At 42.6% G+C, this 26,451-nt stretch overlaps 1 protein-coding gene across 4 annotated transcripts in view; it reads right to left on the reverse strand.

The window, feature by feature from the left end:
* LOC133499419 (tenascin-like) overlaps positions 1-26,451 on the reverse strand; it is a 137,771-nt gene that overhangs the window by 102,276 nt on the left and 9,044 nt on the right. The window contains exon 2 of one of the 4 annotated variants that reach the window (XM_061817444.1): positions 7,783-7,903. The exons of the other annotated variants lie outside the window; for them this stretch is intronic. The gene's annotated coding sequence lies outside the window, so the exon portion shown is untranslated. The remainder of the gene's footprint in view (positions 1-7,782; positions 7,904-26,451) is intronic. 4 annotated transcript variants of the gene reach the window in all.

The raw sequence follows: 26,451 nt of genomic DNA on the forward strand, positions 1-26,451 counted from the left end.
GCTCTCCCGTGCCTGCGTAGGTTTTCTCCAGGTACTCCGGTTTTCTCCCACCTCCCAAAACCATGCCCGAGAGGTCGATTGAAGACTCTAAACTCTTGGTGTGAGTGTGAGTGCAAATGGTTCTTCTATTTATTCATGCCCTGCGATTGGCTGGTCACCAGTTCAGGGTGTATGCTGCCTCTTTCCCAAAGACAGCTGGGATAGGCTCCAGCATGACAGCTGGCTGGGTGGGTCCCAGCACACCGGCACTGATTAGGAGGCGCACACCTGCGCCTCATCCTCGTTGATTAACCCCTGTATATAAGACCCAGGGGACTTCACCAGATCGTTGCAACTCATGCCCCGTTCCTGCACTCCCGTATTCTTCATCGTGAACCCTCGTGTATTGACCTCCGCCTGTCCTCTGACCGACCCCGTAAGCCTTCTCTGATCAATCTCCCGTGTACCGTCCCCTGCCTGCCTGCGGACCTGCTCTCTACGCCCGATGTCCTGACTACCGCTGCTCCACTTGACTGTCTGCCTGATCCCCGACTTTGGACCGAATAAACACTTTTCTCAAACTGCCTCTGCATCTCCAGAGTCCTGCATTTGGGTCCTCGTCTGTACCGATGGGTCGTGACAGAACGATCTGGCCAAACCAGGACCCAATAGGAAAGAGCCAGCGTCGGTGGGACTGATACGAGGTAAACCGACTGCCAAAGGACCAAGCCTGTCCTATTCGAGTAGGCTCCATGATGTTGTTCACGTCTTCCCTGTCACACGCACCGCCTGCATGTCATGATTACGTTGCAACCACGACTCTTGTATTCTTTTGGACTCTGATTTTTCAGATTTTGAGGAAGACCGTTTTATATATGACCGGCTGCCTGACTACGATTCAGATTATGACTGTAAATTTCCTCTCCCTATCTTTAATTCCAGTCATCTTGCTTCACCTCCCCATGTTTCCAGCTCCCAAGTGTCTTCGCCCGGTATGTCCAAGTCCTCCAATCCGTTTTTGGGAACCCACTTGGGCATCTACCTGGGTCCTCCGCGTGGCGGCCAGAGGAGACGCCCAGGCCGGGTGCTCCCTTGTGCCTACTGCTGCGTGGCGACCAAGACACCGTCCTCGTCCATCCACTCCCCATCAGCAACGGCCAAACCAGCAGATCCGGAGCTGGTGGCGAAACTTCCAGCTCAGAGGGAGGAGAAATCTGCTAATCCCAAGGTGCTGCAACCCGAGAATCACAATGTCTTGTATCGCGAAATCAGGGCGGAAATAACGCTGCAGAGCGCCGAACTGGCGGTCCTCACGGCCCAGGTTCGGCTAGGATTAGATAACCAGGCGAGCTACGCCTACGTCGCGGTTTCAACAGACTCGTTGCTGACTCACGTTCACGCCGCAGTTGCAACTGACCCGCTCCCGAGACATGCCCATGTTGCGGTTTCAACAGACTCTCTGATGACTCACGTTTACGTTGCAGTGGCAAGGGACCCGCTACCGAGCAAGGTACATGTCGTAACAGATTCATTGCAAGCGGACGCCGCAGTAGCCACTGATATACTACTGAGCCGAGCTCACGTGGCAGTGGAAACCGATCCGCCACCTCGCCACACTCACGTCGCGGCTTCGGCAGACACACTGCTGACCCAGGCTCACGCCATGGTATCCTTCGACACCTTTTCGAACTGAGCTCATGTCGCGGGTGGCAACAGATTCACTGCTGCGTCACACCTATGTCGCGGTGGTGACAGGCGTCCGGGCGACTGTCGTAGGAAAAGGGTGTAATTGGCGATTGAGGATGAGCCTGCCAGAGCCCCTTCAACGTGCATGTTCCCATGGAACAAGACCCAGAAGCGAATTGCAGAGGGCTCAAGTTCAGAGGCTGTACTGAATTCAGATAAAGACGAGGAGAACTCTTTTCCTCCAGTTAAGAGGGGGAGGACTTTGTCATTCCCGTCGCTCCGTGCTGTGCCCAAGAATGAGCTATTCATGCCCTCTAGTGTCTGCCAGTTCTCCTCCGGGATCCCTGATTATGTGCCAGTCGGACTCCGTCTGAAGGAGCCGACTCTCATTCATGAACAATCACCCGGTGGGGATCCTGGTGCTTGGCGTCCAGGTCGTCCTCCTGACCTGTCCAGCCGGACGCCTCAGTTTTGGTGGCCAGGACGGCCACCAGACAGACTAGGGTTGGGGGGGGATGCCATCCCCTGGACCCCCTCCCACCAGGCACACCTGCGCCTCATCCTCGTTGATTAACCCCTGTATTTATAGAACCCAGGGATCGTCACAACTCATGCCCCGTTCCTGCACTCCCGTATTCTTGATCGTGAACCCTAGTGTACCGACCTCCGCCTGTCCTCCGACCGACCCCGTAAGCTTGACATCTTTGATACTCCTGCCTTCTCTGATCGACCTCCCGTGTACCGACCCCTGCCTGCCTGCGGACCTGCTCTCTACGCCCAACGTCCTGACTACCGCTGCTCCACTTGACTGTCTGCCTGATCCCTGACTTTGGACTGAATAAAACACTTTTCCCAAGCTGCCTCTGCGTCTCCGGAGTCCTGCATTTGGGTCCTCCTCCGTACCGATGGGTCGTGACAGTTTGTGATCTATTTTTAGACATTCGTTTTTGACTCCCTAGTTGGGCGCTGTTGCTGCAATCCACTGTGATTAGCGCAATGATGTTTGACTAAAGTTCACCAATCAAACGTCACATGATCCCACACAAAGTCTTCCATTGGGCTTCACAGGCCAATCAAAATGAGTCATAAGAGCTTGGACTCGTGTTTACATTATTTTTTTTTCTATGAATGACATCTTGGGTATGTCTGAGGTTTTTTTTTTCAATAGTTGATCCTGCCTGGTCTTGCTGTGCTCTAAATTTTTTGCAGTATACAAAGAAAAACAACTAAAAATACATTGATGAATCATGGCTTTCTGGTTAAATCGTGCATTTGAATTGGGCCCAGTATTTTGGTAATAGAAGTTTTTTTTCACTGGATACAGTCTAAATAAAGCAAGTACCTTACAGTTTCCCTTTCACAGTGAACACAAAGTGTATTTATTGTCAAAACCAATTCTGAACTGCATTACACAGTATTAATTTAATTTGTTTTATATTCCTATAGATACATTTATTGCCTTCACGGTGGTGTGTGGTTGGAGCGTTGGCCTCACAGTTCTGAGGACCAGGTTTCTAAACCCGGCCCCACCTGTGTGGAATTTGGTACGCAGGTTTTCTCCGGGGACTTCGGTTTCCTCCTGCATCCCCAAAATATGCATTATAATTGGACACTCTAAATTGCCTCTAGGTGTGATTGTTGAGTGTGACTGTTGTGTGTTTCCATGTGCCCTGCGATTGGCTGGCAACCAATTCAGGTTCTACCATGTCTCCTGTCCAACTGCAGCACCGACTGCCGGAGAAAACATTCCTTCTGTGTTTTTACACACTTGGCCAATAAAGGTGATTCTGATTCCGATGATAGCTGGGATAGGCTCCAAAACTCCGCGCACTTTGTTAGGATAAGCGACTCAGAAAATGGATGGATGGATGAATGTATATATTTACTTTAGGGGTGTTGATAGGCCAAATGTTTTACATCAAAGTGGAAGCATAATTTATAATTTTTGAGTTGGTTAGAGGAACAAATGGCCAGCGGCATAAAAATGAATATTAACTCAGATTGAGGCTGACCTAAAAAAAAAAAAAAAAAAGCACTAAAAGGATCATACCAGTATAGACTGGCTCTGGGTTGTGGGTATGCATCCCTTGAGGTCAGGAGTTGGGGGATTTCTTCCTTTCCCTTCACTGTTTCTGCAGCTTCTCGTTTTCCAATCGGTGATGTCTCATAATATGTTGGAATACATTTGTTGTTTTCACAATATGTTCTCCTCTTTTTACAAATGCTCCCTAAAGGGTGGAAGGAGTGCAGTTTAAGGTTGCTTGCTGCTCTGCCCCACCACGATAATGATCATACTGCAGAGGTGTGCTCTTTAAAACGGGAGCATAGAAATATAATGGCTTCTATATGCAGGTTACACAAATGCACAGTTTTCATCCAAATATATATTTTTCTTCTTTATTATACAAACTGTTCACAACCTACATACATCTATATGGTGTGTCCATACCCTCTATGAATTCTTGAGCTTCATGTGTCATGCATGGACATCTTTACCTGCATGTTCGTGTTCCTTACACAAAAGTGTGGTCCACAGAGAGGACAAGCTCTTGCCTCTGCACCAGAAGCATATAATTACCGCGGCAGCTCTGAGCGGAGAGGAGATACCCTGCTGGGTAATTGCTACTATGAGCTCAAAAGGGAGTATGGCTTCTTTATTTTCAGCACTTATTCCATCAACTCAAGCAACCGAGTCAAAAAGACATACTGCATGTATATCTCTGCAGGTCTGCAGGTAAAAAGGGCACCTTTATACATGCTTGATAAATATCATTATCTCTCCTGCAAGACTTTAAGTGAGTTTGGATTGAAGCCAATTAAAATAATATCTAAGTTGATTAATCGATTAATGTGGTCCACAAACGTTTTTGACCAGTTATAGTTACTATATATATTATAATAAAATCTATTATATATTTTGACACACCAGCATTGAAATAAATAAAAACAAATACTATCCACCCTTATGCCGAATGTAGTGTTTGTAGTTAGTAGGACCCCTGAGAACATCTTCTCTTCAACGAGCTGATTGGCATTATCGTGTTTTCCATTGGATTGCGTGTTGTAAGACGGAACATCGTAGCCATGCAGGCCGAAAATAAATATGTTTCCCCTTGTTTCTTTTCTGTCTCACTATTTCCATTTCACTTGTGCTATTGCTGTATTTGAGGATAGACGTACATTGTTAAAAGATTTTAGGTAAAACATTTTCACACACGGCAGCACGATGGGCAGCTTTAAAGCGTTGCCCTCACAGTTCTGAGGACCCGGGTTCAATCCCGGCTCCACCTGTGTGGACTTTGCATGCCTGCGTGGGTTTTCTCCAGGCACACTGATTTCCTCCCACATCCCAAAAACATGCAGCATTAATTGCCCCTAGGTGTGATTCTGAGTACAGCTGTTTGTCTCGATGCGCCCTGTGATTGGCTGGAGACCAGTTCAGGGTGTAGGCTGCCTCCTGCCTGATGACAGCTGGGATAGGCTCGAGCACTCCCGCGAACCTTGTGAGGATAAGCGGTTAAGAAAATTGATGGATAGATTTTCACACACTTGTTACATCGTACACTTGTAGGCCATACTGCAGAAATATGCTGAATATGGCACAGTGTGGCGAAGTGAAACAAGTGTCATGTTGTTGGTGTGTTTTGTGTAAGTGACGTAAATATTGTTTTTGTTAGCACACAGTTGCTTTCCTCGCATTATTGGATATAACATTTTGGGAACAACAATTGCACTCCACTTCATGTGATTTCTATAATTTTTTGTCACCAGTCTTGTGGTCGCTCTGGTATCCCTCAATTGGTAATTGACCCCTCCGTAAAAATTGCGCAATCCGCGTCGCTGACCAATCAGAGGCCAGAGATCTGCATAAACCACGCCCCTTTTTTTGGACCCGGAGTTTTCTCAGACAATGCTGGATGGTCCAGTATAGCTTCTGTTGGCGTTTTATCGCGTATTTGGGTACTTCAACAATAGATATGGTTAAGAGGTGTAGTCACGGACTTTATAATAGTGACGACAGGTATCCTGAAAGGCTTGTTGGTGGAGTTCAATTCGTACCCTTTCCAAAACCGAAGACCCAGTACGAAAAATGTCTTCGATGGATCAAACTTTGTGGAAAACCGCATCATCAACTGAATCCATCTAAAATCAACCGGAACTGAAGACCGAGTATGAAAAATGTCTTCGATGGATCAAACTTTGTGGAAGACCGCATGATCAACTGAATCCATCAACCGGAACAGATATGTTTGCACGAAGGTAAGCCCTATATTTGATTTTCAATACATGTCTCATATTAATGAATTAGCAGTTCTTCGCTTGCATAACATAGCTAAGTGTGAATGATTGACACACTTGATCTGTGTTGAGCGATATTTTGCAATGATCTGACTGCACAAACGTGTCCCTTTGTTCGCGGCTAATTAGCTAAGCTAAACCAGACTAGCAGTCCTAAAAGCCTTCGACGTGCACCGAGACACCAAGACTGAAGGAAGGATGTTTTAGGACACTAAAGTAGTGATTGTCGTACTCGGTCGGGACTTATGTAGGTTCGGCACTAATTCAAGAATAATTATTGAGGGGAATGTGTGACGTTACACAAAGAAAACGAGAGAAACAACTTGTAAATCAAGCCTCGCCTTCTTCTTTTCCTTCATACCGCGGTTCACAAACAGCTATACAGATACATATACAGATTCTGCACACAAGTGTGATATGTAACACGAAAATAGGAAACTGTCAATGACGAATTCGTCTTTGGGTTATAATATTATATTATGTGGCTTCTCGGTCTTCCTCTGACTCTGGAAAGATCTCGCGCTAATATCAATGGTTTCTCCGTCGATATGCATGTAAATACCATTGAAATACCCCTCGCTGAAATACTTCAAGCCCTGCTGTCTGCTTCTCAACGATATTTCACTGTTAGCTAAGAATGCGAGTGAGAAATCAGTCGGTAAATCGGACAGTTTCGCTCTATTCTTTTCTTGCTGCGCCGCCCTTTTTGCTAATTGTTTGTCTGACGTAGGCACACGTGGCGTGACGTCACTTCAGGAGGCGTGGTTAAGTGCCCTGTACGGAAGGGTCAATTCAACTCCCACTCTACATTTGTGTTGCACACCACACAGACCTGATTACATAGAGTACATGCAGACATGTAGGGAGAAGTCAGAGTTAAAGCGAATACAATTAATATTGCAGCTGTTGAGTTAGGGGGATGGGGTCCGTTTCTTTCTGAACGGCACCTCGGAAGGAAACAGACAAGTGTCTTTACATCAACTATTGTACAGTATTTTCTATTTTGTCCACAGTTGGATTCAACCTGTCACTTTTCGTACATATTCTTACAAATAAGCTTTTAGTTATAGTAGTTCTGTCTGATTGGGAAAGCAAATTTGTAAATGACAACTCTGCTAAGATCTGATGCATTCATTTGCTATGAAGGCATGTGAAAGTGGATTCAATCTCATGGAAGAAGCAACGAGACCCACATAGCAGAGGTATGGGTGTTTTTGAAACACTATCTTCACATGAAATTGCCGTTTTTGATCTTTTTTTTTAATAAGATGAATTTATGGTTATTTAAACAATGTTCAGGTTGAAGATGCAAGTCAAAAACTACAAAAATTATTATTATTATTATTTTTTTTACATCCCAGTTTCAATAGTCCAGGAAAACCGTGGAGGTTTACCACTTTTACACCATGGTGGCTGATCCCAAACTTGTGTATATATAGAAGCAAATTTCTGGTAACATTTTACTGTATGTAACACTAACACTATTAACATCATATGAGTGTAAAGAACACAATTACAGGTGGTTTTGAAATCACCGTCATTCATAGTTTCGTCTACAAATTTTCAAGTATCTACCCACTACGTGGTCAATACCCACCCACAAACTGTGGTATCTGATTTGAAACATTTGGGTGCACTATGTAAAAATACGATATCAAAAAGATGCAAAGAAAATTACATAAAGAAGAATGCAGTTTCATGATGAAGAGATGCTACCTGTTTGCTGATAGTTTGATGAATAAAGGGAATAAACAATGAAATACAGTGCAAGATTGATTATTGACACCACTATGCTGACAAAACCAGACTGTAATGTACCTGATGTCATGGCCAGAACTCTCATCTGAACCCAAATGCATGACTCATGAGGCTTAGGAGCAGTTTGGGGGGCGTCTTTATTCGGTCCAATGTCCAAACACCAGTAGGCAGTCCATGGAGGCTGCAGAAGCAGATTCGGCAGGCGTAAGAAGAAGGTCAAGAACGAGGCGGGGTTCGGTACACGGGATAGCAAGAGCAGAGAAAAGGAGTTGTGGAAACGTGACATGGGATCAATGATCTGGCAAAGACCACACCGCAGGCGTGGCCATAAATACGTGAGAAGTAATTACGGAGATGAGGCATCAGGGACTGGCACAGCCATAGCAGGACCGGCATAGCCATGATAGGACCGGCAGACCCATGACACCGTAAGCCCAGACAATACATGGCAGGCTCGCCATGTAACTACTGTATTTGCCTGATCACTCACAAAGCTAGCTGGTAATGCTGACGGGGGAAAAAAACATGTGACATCAGCCGCGTGATTCCCACAATGCAATGTGGATTTTTATTTCCAATAATTCAAGTCCTTATTGAAATGTTAAATATATGTCGTTGTCATCTCTGTGTATGTTTATAGTATATATACCTTGCCTCTATAGGGGCACAAGTCAGTACAATCTGTAGGCTCGTCTCAAACCCGGATGAATGCAGAGGGTTGCGTCAGGAAGGGCATCCATCTTGAAACTTTCCCAAACAAATATGAGCGTTCATCAAAAGAATACCATACCAGATTGGTCATCGACAACGCCCGCCCCAAAAACGTTAACTTGCAGGGCATCAGTGGAAATTCAGCTACTGTGGGTCGAAGACAAAGAAGAGGAGGGAAGCAGATTTGTCGGCAGAGGAAGAGGAATGCGCAGAGCCTACAACTGACTTTGAAAGTTGGGACTATGGAAAGAAAAGCTCAGGAGTTGGGTGACATGATGATTAGGAAAAACGTTTATATATTATGCATCCAAGAAAGCAGGTGGAAAGGTATTAAGGTAAGAATCTTAGGGGCAAGGTTTAAATTATTTTACCATGGAGTAGATGGGAAGAGAAATGGAGTAGAGGTTCTTTTAAACAAAGAGCTGGCTAGAATGTCTTGGAGGTGGGTTAGATCAGGTATCAGATTGAGTGGTGAGACTGAAACTTGAAATTAAGGGTCTTATGTATAATGTGATTAGTGGCTATGCCCCGCAGGTAGGATGTCACCTAATCTCAATGAAGAAGTGATGGCTAAATATGATATCCAAGAAAGGAACTTTTAGGGATAGGTGGTGGTAGACTTTGCAAAAAGGATGGAAATGGGAGCAGTGACCACTTTTTCCCAGAATAGGCAGGAACATAGGGTGACCTACAAGAGCAGAGGTAGAAGCAGCAGCTGGATTACATTTTGTGCAGACAATGTAATATGAAGGAGGTTCCTCATTGTAAGGTAGTGGTAGGGGAGAGTGAAGCTCGACAGCAAAGGATGGTGGTGTGTAAGATGACTCTGATGTTGGAGAGGAAGATTAAGAAGACAAAGGTAGAGCAGAGAACCATGTGGTAGAAGCTGAGAAAGGAAGAATTTTGTCCACTCTTTCGGGAAGAGATAAGACAGGCTCTTGGTGGACAGGAGGAGCTCCCGGAAGACTGGACTACTACAGCCAAGGTGATCAGAGAGATGAGCAGGAGAGTACTTGATGTGTCTTCTGATAGGAAAGGGGAGAAGGAGACTTGGTGGGGGAACCCCAAAGTACAGGAAGTCATTCAAGGAAAGAGGTTAGCAAAGAGGACTGAGAGCACTGAGGAGAGGCAAAAGGAACACATTGAGATGCGACCTAGGGCAAAGGTAGAGGTGGCGAAGGCCAAACACGAGGCATCTGATGACATGTACACCAGATTGGACACAAAAGAAGGAGAAAAGGATCTCTACAGGTTGGCCAGACAGAGGGATAGAGATGGGAAGGATGTGCAGCAGTTAAGGGTGAGGGTGGAAAGAATACTTTGAGAAGTTGATCTTCTTTTTCTTTCGGCTTGTCCCACGTCATCTTTTTTCCATCAAAGCCGATCTCATGCATCCTCGTCTCTAACACTCACTGTCCTCATGTCCTCCCTCACAACATCCATCAACCTTTTCTTTGGTCTTCCTCTTGCCCTTTTCTGGCAGCTTCATCCTCAGCACCTTTCTACCAATACACTCACTCTCGCCTCTGAACATGTCCAAACCATCAAAGTCTCCAAAACATACAACTTTGGCTGTCGCTCTAATGATCTTATTTCTAATCCCATCTAACCTGCTCACTCCTATAGCGAACCTCAACATCTCCATTTCCACCACCTCCAGTTCTGCTTCGTGTTGTCACTTCACTGCCACCATCTCTAATCCATACATCATGGCTGGCCTCAGAACTGTTTTATACACTTTTCCCTTCATCCTAGCAGAGACTCTTCTGTCACACAAGACACCAGACACCTCCTACCAAATGGACCATCCCGCTTGGACCCATTCATTCACTTGCTTACCACATGCGCTCACAATTGCTCTGTCTTGTTGACCCAAGTATTTGAAGTCGTCCACCCTCGCTATCTTTTCTCCCTGGAGCTTCACTCTTCCCCCTCTGCCCCTTTAAATAATGCACATATATTCTGTTTTAATTTAGCTAATCTTCATTGCTCTCCTTACCAGTGCGTACCTCCATCTTTCTAATTGTTCCTCCGCCTGCTCCCTGCTTTCCCTGCAGATCACAATATCATCCTCGATCATCATGGTTCAAGGGGATTCCAGTGTCACCTCGTCCGTCAGCCTATCCATTACTACCGCAAACAGGAGGGGGCTCAGTGGGGAACCCTGATGCAGTGCCACCTCCACCTTAAATTCTTCTGACACACCAATGGCACATCTCATCACTGTTCTGCTGCCCTCATACATGTCCTGTACTATTTTAACATACTTCTCTGCCACACCAGACCTACGCATGCAGTACCACAGTTCCTCTCTTGGTACTCTGTCATAGGACTTCTCTAGGTCTACAAATATACAATGTAGCTCGTTATGACCTTCTCTGTACTTTTCCACGAGCATCCTCCACACAAATTATACATCTGTAGTACTCTTCCTAGGCATTAAACCATACTGTTGCTCGCAGATACTAAGGATATGTAAATTTAAAGGATATGTGAAAAAGGAAGGGATTCAAACCACAATGGGTCTCACGCTAGTAATTCAAGGTTAAGTCCATGTTCAGTGTTTGGTCCTCGTTGTATACTCCATGTAGGTAATGTTTTTAGCGCGGTAGATTAACTTTGGCCGAGGAGCTTCAACGAGAATGATATGGCACCAATTTGGGTACTAAGATGTACTACGATATGAAATGTTAAATTTCCTATAAGTCCTTGTGGCCCTCGTCGTACAAGTTATGAAGTTAATCACATTTGATGTTTCTTCACCATCCACAAATTGATCACAAACGTGTCTCGTTGTTACCAAGCTAAGCTAAGGAATACTAGGCCGTTAGAGGTCGCCACAGTGTGTCATCTTTTTCAATCTATGTCTATCTCATGCATCCTCCTCTCTAACACCCACTGTCCTCATGTCCTCCCTCACAACATCCATCAACCTTTTCATTGGTCTTCCTCTCGATCTTTTGCCTGGCAGCTCCATCCTCAGGAGTCAGCACCCTTCTACCAATATACTCACGCTCATGCCTCTGAACATGTCCAACCCATCTCAAGTCTGCTCTTGTCTCCAAACCTTGTCTCCAAAACGTTCAACTTTGGCTGTCCCTCTAATGAACTAATTTCTAATCCTATCCAACCTGTTCACACCAAGCATTAACCTCAGCACCTTCATTTCTGTGACCTCTAGTTTTGCTTCCTGTTGTTTCTTCAGAGAGAGAAAGAAGAGTAAAAGAGGCAAGTATGATGGACCAGTGGCAATGATTCCACAAGAGGAAGTTAGAAAGGCGCTAAAGAGGATAAAAATGGAAAGACAGTTGGTCCTGATGACGTACCTGTGGAGGTATGGAAGCAGTTATATTTTTACATTATTTATGAATACAGTATACTATATGTTGGAAGCAATGGAGAGGTGGCTGTGGAGTTTTTGTAGAACTCGTTCAACAGATTACTAGCAGGTGAGAAGATACCTGAAGAATGGAGAAAAAGTGTTCTACTTCCCATTTTTAAGAGCAAAGGTGATTACTTTGGTCAAAATAACTTATCATTTCAAATCAATTACTTCAAGTATAGGTCAATTCATGAGTTTCTGTTTAAGTTCTTCATACAGATAGATACAATTGTAGCTTTAAAACAAAATGGCAAAGTTCTTTCTCTTTTTGAAATAAATGAGTCGTGTTTTTTGACACTGCGATTGGCTGGCAACCATTTCAGTGTGCACCCTGCCTTCTGCCCGATGACAGTTGGGATATGCTCTAGCACTCCTGAGACCCTCTTGAGGATGAGCGCCTCAGAAAAGGGATGGATGAATGTTTTTTGAAATAAGAAATGGCAATTTTTAACAGAAATCTATTTGTTTGAAATTGCCTTATTAGAAACATTTTTCGACAAGAAAATAGTTCCTTATTGCTTTATGTATAATGTGAATGTATGAAAAATACTGTTGATAACCTAAAAGAAGAAACTACTTGAAATCTCATTCTCTCATGTGTATTCATAATTCCTGTTGAACCCAGTTTTTTAATCCTTCTGCTTGATTATTCCAGTGGAACTGTCAGTTGAAGACTCAATTACTCAACTACTGGATGCAAATTTGCAACACCCAGAAACACCACCGTCTTCTTTGTGCTTGAGTTGGATGATGCAAAGTGGAAAAGTGTTTTGTGGTCCGACGAGTCTACGGGCCAAAGAGGAAAAGAACAATCTGGACTATTTAAAATTCAAAAGCCAGCATCTGTAATGGTATGAGGCTGTGTTAGCGCCAATGGCCTGGTTAACCTACACATCTGTGAAGACACCATTTTTGCTGAAAGGTGCATACAGGTTTTGAAGAACCTGCCATCCAAAGAATCTTTTTCATGGACGTCCCTATTTATTTCAGCAAGACAATGCCAAACCACATTCTGCACGTGTTACAACAGCATGGCTTTGTAGTAACAGAGTGCAGGTACTAGACTGGCCTGCCTGTAGTCCAGATCTGTCTCCATTTGAAAATGCGTGGCCCACTATGAAACGTAAAATACAACAATGGAGATCACGGACTGTTGAAAAGCTTTAGCTAGCTCTACACCAAGAGAAAATGGGAAAGAATTCCACCAAAAGAGCTGCAACAATTAGAGTCCTCAGTTCCCAAATGTTTATTAAAAGTTGTTCAAAGAAAAGGTCGTGTAACACAGTGGTAAGCATTACCCTTTCCCAGCTTTTTTGGAACATGTTGCTCCCATAAAAATCTAAATTAATGATTTTTTGCTAAAAACAAACAGTTTATCAGTTTGAACAAAATATATCTTGTCTTTATAGTGTATTCAATCAAATAAAATGGGATTGAAAATTTGCAAATCATTTCATTCTGTTTTTATTTTGGTTTAACATAACATCCCAACTTCATTGGAATTGAGTTTGTACTATCGAGCAGTTCTAAAAGGGAAATAAGCAAAACTCCACCAACCACCCGCCCCCAACCCCCTTCTCGATTGATGTTGAAGGTGGAAAAATTACTACTAATTAATCCTGTATATTCCAATATTTTGTTTTATTTTCCTGGTAAAATGACTCAAAAGGATTCAAAACTCATAGAACTTCCAACTGACTTGTCCATCTTGACTTGGCTCTGCGTTCAGGACTTGACGGCAACGATTTAAGATTTACTTGACGTGCAAAGCAAAGACTTTGCTACTCATTCCAGATTTTTTGCAGTGCGAGATAATGGCAATTGACAAAATGTTCACATGCAACTGTATATATATTTTTGCTTCTGGGCAAATTTATCATCTAACAAAAAGGCTCACACATTTTATGCGGATGACCCTCCAAGTGACAGGAGCTGCTGTTCCATAGACTCAGATACATGGGTGTTATTTATGGTCTTTGTGATAGGCTTTACGATCGTATCATAGTCTAATTTATATATCTAAAATGAGAAAGGAGAAAAAAACTATTCTTACTTTGCAGAATCTGCAAAACTGGGAAAAAATTAAACAAGTTTCGGCCTTAACAACTTCCAATTTGCAACAGGCCACCTTGAAAGTATTGGCTGCCTCACAACTCAGTCCCTGTATGCCATGGCTGCAGCATGCTGTGAGGTCTTGGCAGCTCTCCTATACCTGTATTTGTTTTGCTAGTGCATGTGCTAAAAATTGAGTGATGTGTACAATGCCACAAACAAACCAAATGTGACTTGGGTTCAGCAAGAGAAGCAACTGTGGAAGCTATTAAGGTCGAAACAGAGGCTCAGTACTAGATACTAGTGGTGGAATACAGATGGACCCAAGGACACCATGGCTTAGATGGCTTAGATCAGGGATGCTCAAAGCAGTTTCGGTTGATCACGTGATGGCGTGCCCAAAAAAAAAAAGAAAAAACTATCATCCACCTCGTCGCTTGACTCAGTTGTGGCCAATACGTACAATACATAAAGGCAAGCTGGCCTCCTTTTTACGGTAGTCACGGCGATGCGCGCGTGCCCTACCACCCGCCAGTCGGTCACAAGAGACTGCCTGCTTGAAAAGTTGATCTTGGGGTAAAAAAAAGTCTGTGCACCCCTGGCTTAGAGAGATAACTTGCTTTGGGTGCTGGCAATCAATGTGAAGTCACTGAGTGGACATTGGATATTTTGACTTATTTACAGAAAAAGGATGTCTGAACAAAATAGTTGTGCCTCTGCAAATCAATGTTGGAAGAACTTGGAGTGTAGAAAAGAAACGCTATAGCCTACTTGTGTCAGTGTGTCAATCAATAAGTCTACTTCTCATGCTGAGATTGTGAACAGGTCTTAAAAACCAGATGACAGCAACTAAATTGGGTATAGCATGAAGACAGCAGGGGGTTGCTGAATCCAAATATTTTCCTGAGCTCATGTTCGCAAACTCAGCCTGTGGTGGCTTTGGAGTCTTGCAGTGTGAGCTCATCCCGCTGGGCAAGGCAACATTAAAAGTTTAATGTTGGGCAAACTTCGACCAGACCACACAGAATAAAGAATACATACACCACCTCTTCCTCAACAACCTTGAACCATGCTTTAGGGTCCCTGTGTCTGATCTGAGTGCATGTAAGCATTAACTAGTTTGCGTATTTCTTGAAACACCCTCGAAAGTGAACTGTAGATTTTTTTTTGTTTCTACATGCAATACACTGTATTTTTATGACAACTGCTAAAAATTAACACTGGGGGCAATGTAGTACTGAAATTGGTGAGTTAAAGTGTTAAACTATTTTTCAGCATTTCAGTTGTCCAGATTTTTTTCAGCATGGCTAAAATGAAGCCCAGTTCTGTGCTTGCACTTTTTGTGATGAGTCGGACCTTCCCCTCTATTAAAATTCTTCAGCGCATTCTGACATTAGTGGTTTTCCTGTCCAAATGAGATTTACTTGAGTGCGCTTTTACTACAAGGCCCATTTCTACCACTACAGTGTGCAGTTAGCTAGCAAGCAAAGCGTACAACTCAAAAAATGTCTTACAATTGAATGAACAGCTCAATCTCAGTATTTAAATTCCCAAGCATTATGCATTATGTAATATTGGGGCTATCATAATGATTATTTCATTCCAATTTGGCAGGCTTGTTAATAATAATTATGTCTGTGTCACATTTACATTACATCTTTATTTTCCTTTTACAAGGCCTCCAAAAGCTGGAAACACTGTCTATACAGTATTTTGCTTTTTCATTACTCTAAGCCCAAAAGAGTGAGGTATTGCTGTGCTTCTTCTTTTACAAGCTCTACTGTTTCAACAGCCATATTGCAAAGGTGAGAGGCACAATCTGTGACATAGTGTATGAATTGAGCCTTTGCATCACAATATGGATCAAGTCCTTGGATTGAATTGATCGCGACCTGTGGTTTCCTCCAGTTGAGTTCCACTTTTCTTCTTCAACTAGCATACACACAATCAGGCAAGAGCCTGTGGAGAAGTGATACAAAGAGTCCAGTGTGTGAATGTGTAGGTGAAGAAAAGAGTGACAGGAATACTGTTTATACAGTAGGTCAGTGTCAAACCAAACACAGACACCAAGACTTCTGGCTTAACAGATGGCGAAAAGCCCTTAGAATATAGCTTTTCATGGGAGTTTTGTGTTGTCGCAACAGTGGATTTCAAAGTTTTAGTTGGATTTACACAATACGGAATCAACGAGTACATAGTTGCATTTCAGTTGTTACACACAACTAAACCGCGGTATGAAGTGGGAAAAGCTCAAAATGACATTTAACAGGGTTTCACTCAATGATCTAATTGTATTTATTTATTTTATTTATTATGAGTTTCAAATACTGGAGAGTTGCAGTTTATCTCTATAACTAAGCAACAACCGTGCTGATTTTCACTGATCTTCATACAAGGGCTAGCACCCCAGCAAAGTTAGTGAGGATACAGTAAGTGCTGCAGGAAATGGATGAACAGATGGATAGAATGATTTGATCTTAGATGTTTTGTTAAAATGCAATCAGACAACAGATGTATTTCCTTGTCAACATTGTACAGGTGGATACTTTAAAACCATATTTCTTACAGTCCTGAAATCAAAACGCTATTATCCAACATTAGATATATTAACTCCTAATATTAAGATGATTCAATTACTGTTCAAAATAACACTTGCTGTGAAATTAAAACTTTCAGACCTCCAGTTACAGTCTCATGAAAATTGCAAATGTAAAAAAAATTCAAGAAACCAATTTCCCTTCCAGAAGTTAACAATGCAATCTTCTTCTTCTCCTTTTGGCTTGTCCCGTTAGGTGTCACCACAGCGGGTCATCTTGATGAACGCATATTTGTTTGGCGCAGTTTTACACTGGATGCCCTTCCTGACACAACCCCTCTGCATTTAGGTGGGGAGAGAAGCTTACAGCACCTGCCACCTGGCGGTCTCCCATCCAAGTACTAACCAGGGTTAAACCCGCTTAGCTTCTGAGATCTGACGAGATTGGGCGTTCTCAGGGTAGCTTGGCCGCAAGCAATTTAACAATGTAAAATCAAAATATCACCTGCAATCATTTGCTACTTGATGGGTGGAAGCGTCAATGAAAGCAGTCCATTTCAATGATGATAAATAAGTCATGGCATTTATGCTAGATTATAACTGTGATAGTGAAGTCATGTCATTATCCAAGCTGCTTATCCTCACAAGGGTTGCGGGAAAGCAGGAGCCTAACCCAGATCGCTTTGGGCAAAAGGCAGACTACACCCTGAACTGGTCGCCAGTCAGTTGCAGGCCAGATATCAACACCTTCACTGAGCAGGAATTGAGCCCATGCTGCCCGCACCAAAGGCAGGCATGTGCACCACTACACCATCAGTGACTGCTAGGGAAGAGTATCTTTCAATAAGCATTATTATGCATATTATGGCTAAAATGAAAAAAAATCTTACTCCAGTACTTTTAAATAAACAGTTGAGTAATATTAAATTAGTCTTGAAAATACTGAATTTGATCCAAATATTTGTCTGTGCTTCACTTTATTTTTCAAAAAGGTCTTTTAATCAACCATGTGAGCCACCTACTCAGGTGAACATTAAATGTAACAAGCTAATAGTCATGTACACTTGCAACTATAGCCCCAAGAACAACATGGATTGGATCCTCATTAATATGGACATCCTCTAGATGAAGAAGTGAAACGGATTATTTAAAAATGCACGAGAAGGGCTCTTTACCATTTAATATGAAAAATAGATAAAGATCATATTAAAGTGAATAATGGTAGGTTAGGTGATTTAAAGGACCACTGTCATGAAATGCATAATTTTTATTATGTTATTATTGAAAAAATGGCAGCCGACATGGACCCATGCGTTTTTTCACCAAAGAACATGATTTTGACGTATACAGCTTTTTGTAACTCCCGCTATAAAAATCCTCTCGAGGGATTTGCGAGAAGAAGCAGGAAATGATGTACATGGCAGGACCTCAAGTGGACTCGTTTGTTTCTATTAGTTTTACCTCCAGGAAGGTAACTCTTTGTTCCTTTGTGTTAGCCAAAATGCTGGCTCATTGCATTGCTGGACATTGCTTGAACACTCGGGAGGATGGACCCTTCATAAATTTGCAAGAGACCCGGTTCATCGTGAAAAATTGATTGCACGGGTGGAAAGGATGAGAGCTTCGTGGGTTCCAAATGACAGGTAGGTGTGTATACAGTTACTAATAAAAATAATAATTTGGGGCGGACCACGTAATTGGTCTCTCATAATGTAACAAAAGATCCGTGTACGTATGACAGGCATGCTAAATGTGTCGATGTGCGCGTCGGACGGCGTCGGGCTCGCTAGCGAGGCGACGCAGCAGCATTCGGTTCGCGCCGGCTCGCGGATGGCAGGGGCTATGAACAACACTCCGGACAATGGCGCACTCAGCCACGTGCGACGACAATACCGTAATGCGCCCGGCTCGGCTCCAATATAAGCCACCTTGGCGCCGAAAATTAGCCACTCCGGTCACGGCTTCGGCGAAGGCTGCGCGTCGGGCTCGCGGATGGCGGTCTGGACAATGCTGCCAACAATGCCGCACTCAGCTGCATGTGACGACAACGCCGTACAGCGCCCCAGCGCGGTGGTGTTGTTCATCGCGGACGGCGGAGGCTATGAACAATGCTGTAAAGCAGCCCAGCTTGGCGCCATGATAAGCCACCTCGGCGCCGAAAATGAGCCACCCTGGCTAGCCTTGTCTGCTGGGGTGGCTTATCGTGGCGCCGGGCTGTGATGGCGGTTTAGCCGTGATCCCATATCATCTGAATATGGCTCGAAACAATAGGGTAATATTGACCTGTTAACTACACTCGGTTGTGTGATGTTCTCTTCTTCGAAAAGAGCTTCCCTGTCAGAAGGGGCGTGTTCGTCTCCAATAGTAGGGTCCACCGCGTGTTTTCAATGGCGAATGTTCGGGGTGACGTCACGGACAGGGGACGCAGCCAATATGGTGACCACTTGGATGTCGTCGAATGACACTTCTGCAACTTTGCGGATGGATGACGCACTCTCCGCTCATATTTATTTTTTCGTATAGACATTGAAGTGAAGTGTTATATGTATTTTTCATTACAATATCTATTTTAGAATGTTTATAGGGATGACACTTTACCTTTAAAGTAATTTCCCCATTTCCATTTCTTGTCCCACAAAAATTCATTTTGTGTGGCAAGACATATTTCAGAAGAATGTGATGTGCAATGTTGTGGGAGTACTGTAAACTTTCACATGCCAGGATGCGCTTTGATACCAGAAACATAAAGTCTGTGTGTTTAATACAAGTGTACCAGTTTTCAAAAGCTCAAGTTTACACTTTTAACATAACTGGGATAGGCTCCATCACTGCCGTGACCCTTGTGAGGATAAGCAGCTTGGAAAATGAATGAAAGGATACTGACAAAGTACATACAGTATTCTTCTCTTGGGCGGTCGAACTCTCAAACGCAAGCCATGGCCAACATCGCCCCTTGGTAAACTGCTGAAAATGTCAAGGTCTTGGATTTTGTTGGGTCTCGCTTTTCTATACAACACTGGCACATTCGATGTCAGTCTGTCCCACCATGTGACAGTTTACAGTACCACCATGATACTGCCACCTGCATTCGTCTACCTGAGGTTGTCACATTTGTAAGTACCCACCCTTGCTGCTTACAGTTCTCCAAATGTGAAGCCATTTGTTTAATTTTAAATTCAATTTAAATACTTTGGCGGCATAGTTTAGGATCGTTTGGCACACTTACCTCACAATTCTTAGGTCCCATGTTCAAATCTGGCCTTGTCTGTGTCTGCATGGCCTATGCGTGTTCTCACCTTCATGGGTTATTACTGGTTTGAGAGAGCGAGAGTGAGAGAGCCATTTCTTTTCTTGCATTGTGAGCGTACTGCAATGTCTATGTGATGATGGCTTTGTGATGAAAAACTAACATGCATACACGTAAGCCTTGACGGAACATAACAAATGTGAGGGACCTGATCAAAGCACCTCGGCCTGGGAGGGAATGTCCTCGCAATTGTGGTAGGCAGCAGGATAAATCGTGATTGACCATGAGATAAAAGATTTTAACCAGAATTTAAAAAATGGCCAAAATCTCACAGCACAGTACATTTACAGGAAAAGAGGGTTCCGGGTTTAAAGTTTAAATGTAGCCTAATCGTCATTTTGACGATGTTGGTGACTCGTGAATATAAAATGAAGAAAGAAAAATACTGGTGTTGGAACCAATTCTGTGGGAAAATAAATATTGGGCAAACCTTTTCCATGTAGACAGAAACACGTTTCCTCACCAGACACCAGATGGTTCAGTTGAAGTTATTTTCAGGCCTGGTTTTGATCCACTTTGACAGGGCAAAAAAAAAAAAAAGTAATTTGAGCACATGCTAATTCATAACAGTCTTTGCTCTCTTCCCCTTTGCACCTTTTTGTGTCACAAATTCATGTGAACCCTAAAAACAATCATTTGACTGTAATTGAAGCAAGAAGTGGACGCAAGGCTAGTATTAAATTGTCGTGAGCAGTGAGCCATACGGCTGATGGAGGGCTTCTACACAGACGCTTTAATGATATGTCAACCAATGGGGGGATTGATCACACAGCTACTTCACTGTGCCATTCGTCTGTGCCTTCTTTTCAAAGACCCTATCTCAAGAAATTCTCCATTATTGGGAAAGCATTTTTAACCATTGAAATATTGTCCCATCTTGCTTCCATTTTAATTTCTTGCCAACATGTCTTTTTCTACTTATCCTGAAAAACAAGAAAGGGGATGAAACTTTCACCCAACAATGATCTTCCTCAAGCCTGAGACATGTTTTTTTTATATATTGGATACACAAAAGTAATGCTTGTAAAACCTAATTTTCTGAACGGATTCAAACGAAGAATAAAAACCCTTTCACTTCAAGGAAAAAGCGAGCTCTTAAAGCAAAAAAGAAAACAAAAGATAAAAAAAAAACCCGTACAGGCCACTTAACCATGCCTCCTGAAGTTACGTCACCCCACTGTTGGTAACCTCAGACAAACATTAGACAAAATGGCATCGCGGGAAGAAAAGTCGAGAGCGAAATTGTCCGACTTACCATCTGATTTTTCACTTGCATTCTTACCGAATAGTGAAATGTCGTTGAAGAGCAGACAGCAGGACTTCAAGTATTTCAGCGAGGGGTATTTCAATGGTACTTTCATCCATATCGACGGAGAAACCATTGATATTAGCGCGAGATCTTTCCGGAGTCAGAGGAAGACCGAGAAGCCACATAATATAATATATTAAAGACGAATTCGCCATTGACAGTTTTCTATTTTCGTGCTACCTATCACACTTGTGTGCAGAATCTGTATGTGTATCTGTATAGCCGTTTGTGAACCGCCGTAAGAAGGAAAAGAAGAAGGCGAGGCTTGATTTAAGAGTTGTTTCTCTCGTTTTCTTTGTGCAACGTCACGCGCTCCCCTCAATAATTATTCTTGAATTAGTGCCGAATCTATGTAAGTCACGACCGAGTACGACAATCACTACTTTAGTGTCCTCAAACATCCTTCCTTCAGTCTTGGTGTCTCGGTGCACGTCAAAGGCTTTTAGGACTGCTAGTCCGGTTTAGCTTAGCTAATTAGCCGCGAACAAAGGGACACGTTTGTGCAGTCAGATCATCGCAAAATATCGCTCAACACTGATCAAGTGTGTCAATCATTCACATTTAGCTATGTTATGCAAGCGAAGAACTGCGAAATCATTTATATGAGACATGTATTGAAAATCAAATATAGGCCATACCTTTGTGCAAACATAGTCCGGTTTAGCTTAGCTCAGTAGCCGCCAAACAGAGACACGTTTGTGCAGTCAGATCATCGCAAAATATCGCTCAACAAAGATCAAGTGTGTCAATCATTCACACGTAGCTATGTTATGCAAGCGAAGAACTGCTAATTCATTTATATGAGACATGTATTGAAAATCAAATATAGGGCTTACCTTCATGCAAACATATCTGTTCCGGTTGATTTTAGATGGATTCAGTTGATCATACGATCTTTCACAAAGTTTGATCCATCAAAACATTTTTCGTACTCGGTCTTCTGTTTCGGTTAATATTAGATGGATTCAGTTGATGATGCGGTCTTCCACAAAGTTTGATCCATCAATGATATTTTTCCTACTGGGTCTTCGGTTTTGGAAAGGGTACGAATTGAACTCCACCAACTAGCCTTTCAGGATACCTGTCGTCACTATTACAAAGTCCGTGACTACACCTCTTAACCATATCTATTGTTAAAGAACCCAAATACGCGATAAAACGCAAACAAAAGCTATACTGGACCATGCAACGTTGTCTGAGGGAACGGCGGATGCCAAAAAGGGGCGTGGTTTACACAGATCTCTGGCCTCTGATTGGTCAGTGACGCGGATGACGCAATTTCTACAGAGGGGTCAATTAAAAGCTTTTGTTCAATTCTGTCCTCTTCCTGTCAATCATTTTGGACATGGGTTATGGTCATGTCATCAGTGATGACAAACAATGGTAATTTCATCTAAAAGAGTTTAACCGAAGAAGATGAGCTGTATCTTCTTTGCTTCTCATGCAGGTCATGGAAAATTGGCTCTTGTTTTGTGCCTTTGATCTTGGACACCCAGTTTTTCTGTTCGAGACTTTTACATCTTCCCAAACACATTTTGAAATCTTTTGAAATTGTGGTGGTTCCTCTTCCAAAGCAGGGACTTCTATCACAAATCTCTGCTTCTGATGGGCATCAATCAGTGACCCCATTCTCAAAATGACTGACGGGAAGACGACAAGCTTTAACATTACTTTTCAAGTAAACTTTTAAATGAGTACTTAAACTACAAGCCGTGAAAATAAAAAAAAAAAAAAATTTTCATTTATGAGTAGGTTAAGTTAACTTGGGGTCATTACTTTTTGACTGCTCCTCATATGCAACCATGTTTTTTTTTAAGCTTTCTACTGACTGGCAGCCCTCCCACAACCCTTGTGAGGATAGAAAATAGATAATATATAATAAATTTAAAAATTATGGATTGTAGCTCCAATGCTGTGGAACGCCCTCTTGGATCATCTGAGGGCCCCATAGAATATAGAACTAACTTGAACCGTAAATGAATTGCTTCACAAGTGTGTCACTCAACAGTCTGGAAGTGCTTTTCTAGAGTGATGGCAGACTGAATAATGCATTCATTTGTTCTGTGTGAATGAGAAGCAGTTGGCACTATTTTAGTTCTACTGGCAGACTATCCTATGGCAGAATGCTGCCTTAGGGGGAGCAAAAAGGGTAAAAAAAAGTGATGTGAAACAGACTCTTCCGTCAGTGAAAAATAAGAGAACGGGGGCAGAGGGAGAAATCATTCATTTCAACAGCCTCCAGGTTGCAAGATTTTCTGACAGGTAAAAACATCCCTACAAAGTTGGATTTTAACTCAGACCCAGCTGAAGTTATTGTGTGGTCAGCGCTTTCGGTCAAAATCCAGCCTTTAGCAGGGCTCGTGATCTTGGAAAAATAGTCAAGGAGAATGTTAAGGTGTTTTCTTTTTTTAAATGCAATTTCATTTTCCACTTGCTAATACAAAGATAAATGCAAACAGCAACTGACAATGGTAAATTAAAGTCTCGTTTATGCCCAGTCCCGCTAGAGTTGAGGGCCAAATTCGATACAGGTTTTGCCAGCTCCCACTGCCAAAATGCCAGCAAGGAAACTGCACAATTAGGTTGTAGTTGTGGGTCAAACAAGGCTGGATTTAGCCTGGAAGAATTTCTTAACTTGCTTGAGAGGAAATCCCTATTTAGAGCAAATCAAATTTTTTTTTTTTTTTTTTTCTCCCAGGCCAGTGTTGACAGAGACTGGGAGAGTGGTGGTCTCCTATCTAGGTCACTAGATCAAGTCAACTGAAAGTCAAGAGATGGGTGAACGCAGAGTTACAAACCATTCACCCATGCTACATCTCCAGTCCCCTCTAACACACACACACACCTACACACACACACACCACACACCTACACAGGCACACACACACACGCACGCACACACACACACACACACACTACAGCAGACCTTGTTAAGAGGTGCCACAGAAAACTATGAGGGGATATCATTGCTCAATCAACGGCTGCTTGCTAATTCAAAACATCTGCATGACACACTGGCCACCTTTCAGTAGTGCAACAGTCCTCAATGTCAGTTAGAGGGTTAGGTTAGAAGGTTAGAATTGTTTAGGAAAAGTTGAAGTACTAAACTACGTAAGCGTAATGCTGCCACACCAAAAAAAAAAGAAAAAAAAATTCTGAACCTGAAGATCTGAATTCAGGAACCCAAATAAGACACACCATTTCGCGATTCCCACATAGCTCCTTGCAAATATATCCCCCACGAAGACTTTAGGGCACCGGTGTCAAACTAAAAATCTCTACCAAAATTTGAAATTGTCATATCATAAATGATAACATTGAGATATCGCAAGCATTGTTGTGTTCCCAAACATCAACAATAGTTGAAAACCCCATTACCCTTGATTTCTGATTCTAAAAGTAGTTCATAAATTTCACGTGTAAATAAAATGAAGGCAAATATTTTCATGGTTTCACAGTCATAACGGCCCTCGGAGAGAAACCATAACTACAATGTGGCCCACAACAAAAATGAGTTTGACATTCCTGCCCTAAGGCAATCTGCTTAGACTCTTACAAAGGGATTTGAGGCAATGATCATGGCATTTTTTTTGTTCATGGTCTTGCCTTTGATCTTGATTCATAAAAAAGTCCCTTCATTCTTTTCTTATTATTATTATTAATAATAGTAGTAGTATTGTTGTTGATGCTATTACTATTATTACTATTATTAGCTGCATGCTGGTCGATGGGTCAGCACATCTGCCTCGCAGTTTTGAGGACCCGGGTTTAAATAGAGCGTCCCTTGTGTGGAGTTTGCATGTTCACCCCGTGCCAACATAGGTTTTTCTCTGGGTACTCCGCTTTCCACCCACATCTCAAAAACATGGGAGACATGGGATACATTATACTAATGGAGGCTTTGAATTTTGATAATGAGAAAAGATTTGTATTTTATACATATTTTATTTGAGTTTATGTTATTATGATGTTATAATGTCATACTTTCAAGTTTCACGTTGACAGAGTCAGTATTTGGGTCATATATTCTTTTGCATAGTGATTTAATGATTTTACTTCTGTTATTAGGTCCCAAAAAGTCAAAAGGGTTTTCTTCTGTAACCTTGTATTCTGCCAACAAAAATGATTGTCACAGTCATTTGTGGCTACGGAAGATTTTGGTTATATCCTGGAAAATACTTCCACTTCCACTAATCGTATATCCAGAAACATTTGCATCAAGGGATAAGCAGAAGTTCTTGAGAGCATGACCTCAAAATGTCTTTGGTTTTTACTGCTGCAGTGTGGCTTATGATACAATGCATTATGTTCATTATAATGATACATTATATTACATACATTATATTATGATATGACTATTTGTTAGTAGGAAAATTCTAATCAAAATAATACAGTTTCAGCGAAGATCCTCCAGATGAATGTTATTTCTCTATCAGCCTTCAGTTTTCCAGGAGTCTGACTGAGATCAAAGCTGGGCTGATGGAAAGCAGAGCTTACAACTTATGCTGTATCCTCTGAAGACGTGAACAAATGTGTGCTGAGCCAATACTGTCACCCCCAAGGCCACCTACCCTTAAGTGGAGCAGAGCCTGGAGGCATGCAAAGGTAAAGTGTGCATGGAAAGAGGCTCTCCAATCACCTAGATTCGAGGGCCTGGCACAGCTGAATCACCATGGTTTCCTCTGCCTGAAGATATTTCCCGAGCTTTGTTGAGCCCGTTATCTTTGGCTGCAGATAATCCTGTATTTGCTGGATGGATCACAGCTGCTACACCAGAATTCTACCACCAGCTCAGCAAGCATGTTAAACTCATTACATATTCAAAAGGAAACTAAATCTCCTGCATATCTCGTTGCTGGAGGGGCGTCTGCATGAGTGCTTACCCAGGGGTGGAAGTGTGTATGTGTGTGTGTGTGAGTGAGAGCGAGAGAAAGAGAGAGAGACAGAGAGAGAGAGAGAGAGAGATTTGGTCTACTCCATTTTTAAACTGGCTAGGCTGCCGTTTTCAACCCATATTTCATTCTCTGTTCTGTCCTTACTTTTGATCACCATGGAAAACAGATTGACCCCAAACTTTATTTTTTCTGTTTATTGTTGATCGGACAACTGTAACATAGCAACACAAGTCGAAATATACAGATGTGTGAGTTGTATGGGAAACTATGAGTTGTTTCAGAAAAGTTTCAGCCCTGGTGTCACTCAAGATATATTTCAATCAAAACTATAAACGATGTTTATCCCTTCCAAATTATCCTCTTGGTGTCTAACACACTTTCTCTGCCATGCCTTCATACACTTCCTGGTGGGATTCTTGTGGGATCCTCTTTTGCTCCAGCGTCATAGCCTTCTCAATGTCTTACAAGTCTTCAAATCGTGTCCTCTTGATCACCCCCTGGAACTTTTAGATAGAGGGGAGGAAAAAAAGTCAAACA

Source organism: Syngnathoides biaculeatus, chromosome 4, assembly GCF_019802595.1.
Source record: "Syngnathoides biaculeatus isolate LvHL_M chromosome 4, ASM1980259v1, whole genome shotgun sequence".
In the NCBI taxonomy this organism is placed as follows: Eukaryota; Metazoa; Chordata; class Actinopteri; order Syngnathiformes; family Syngnathidae; genus Syngnathoides; species Syngnathoides biaculeatus.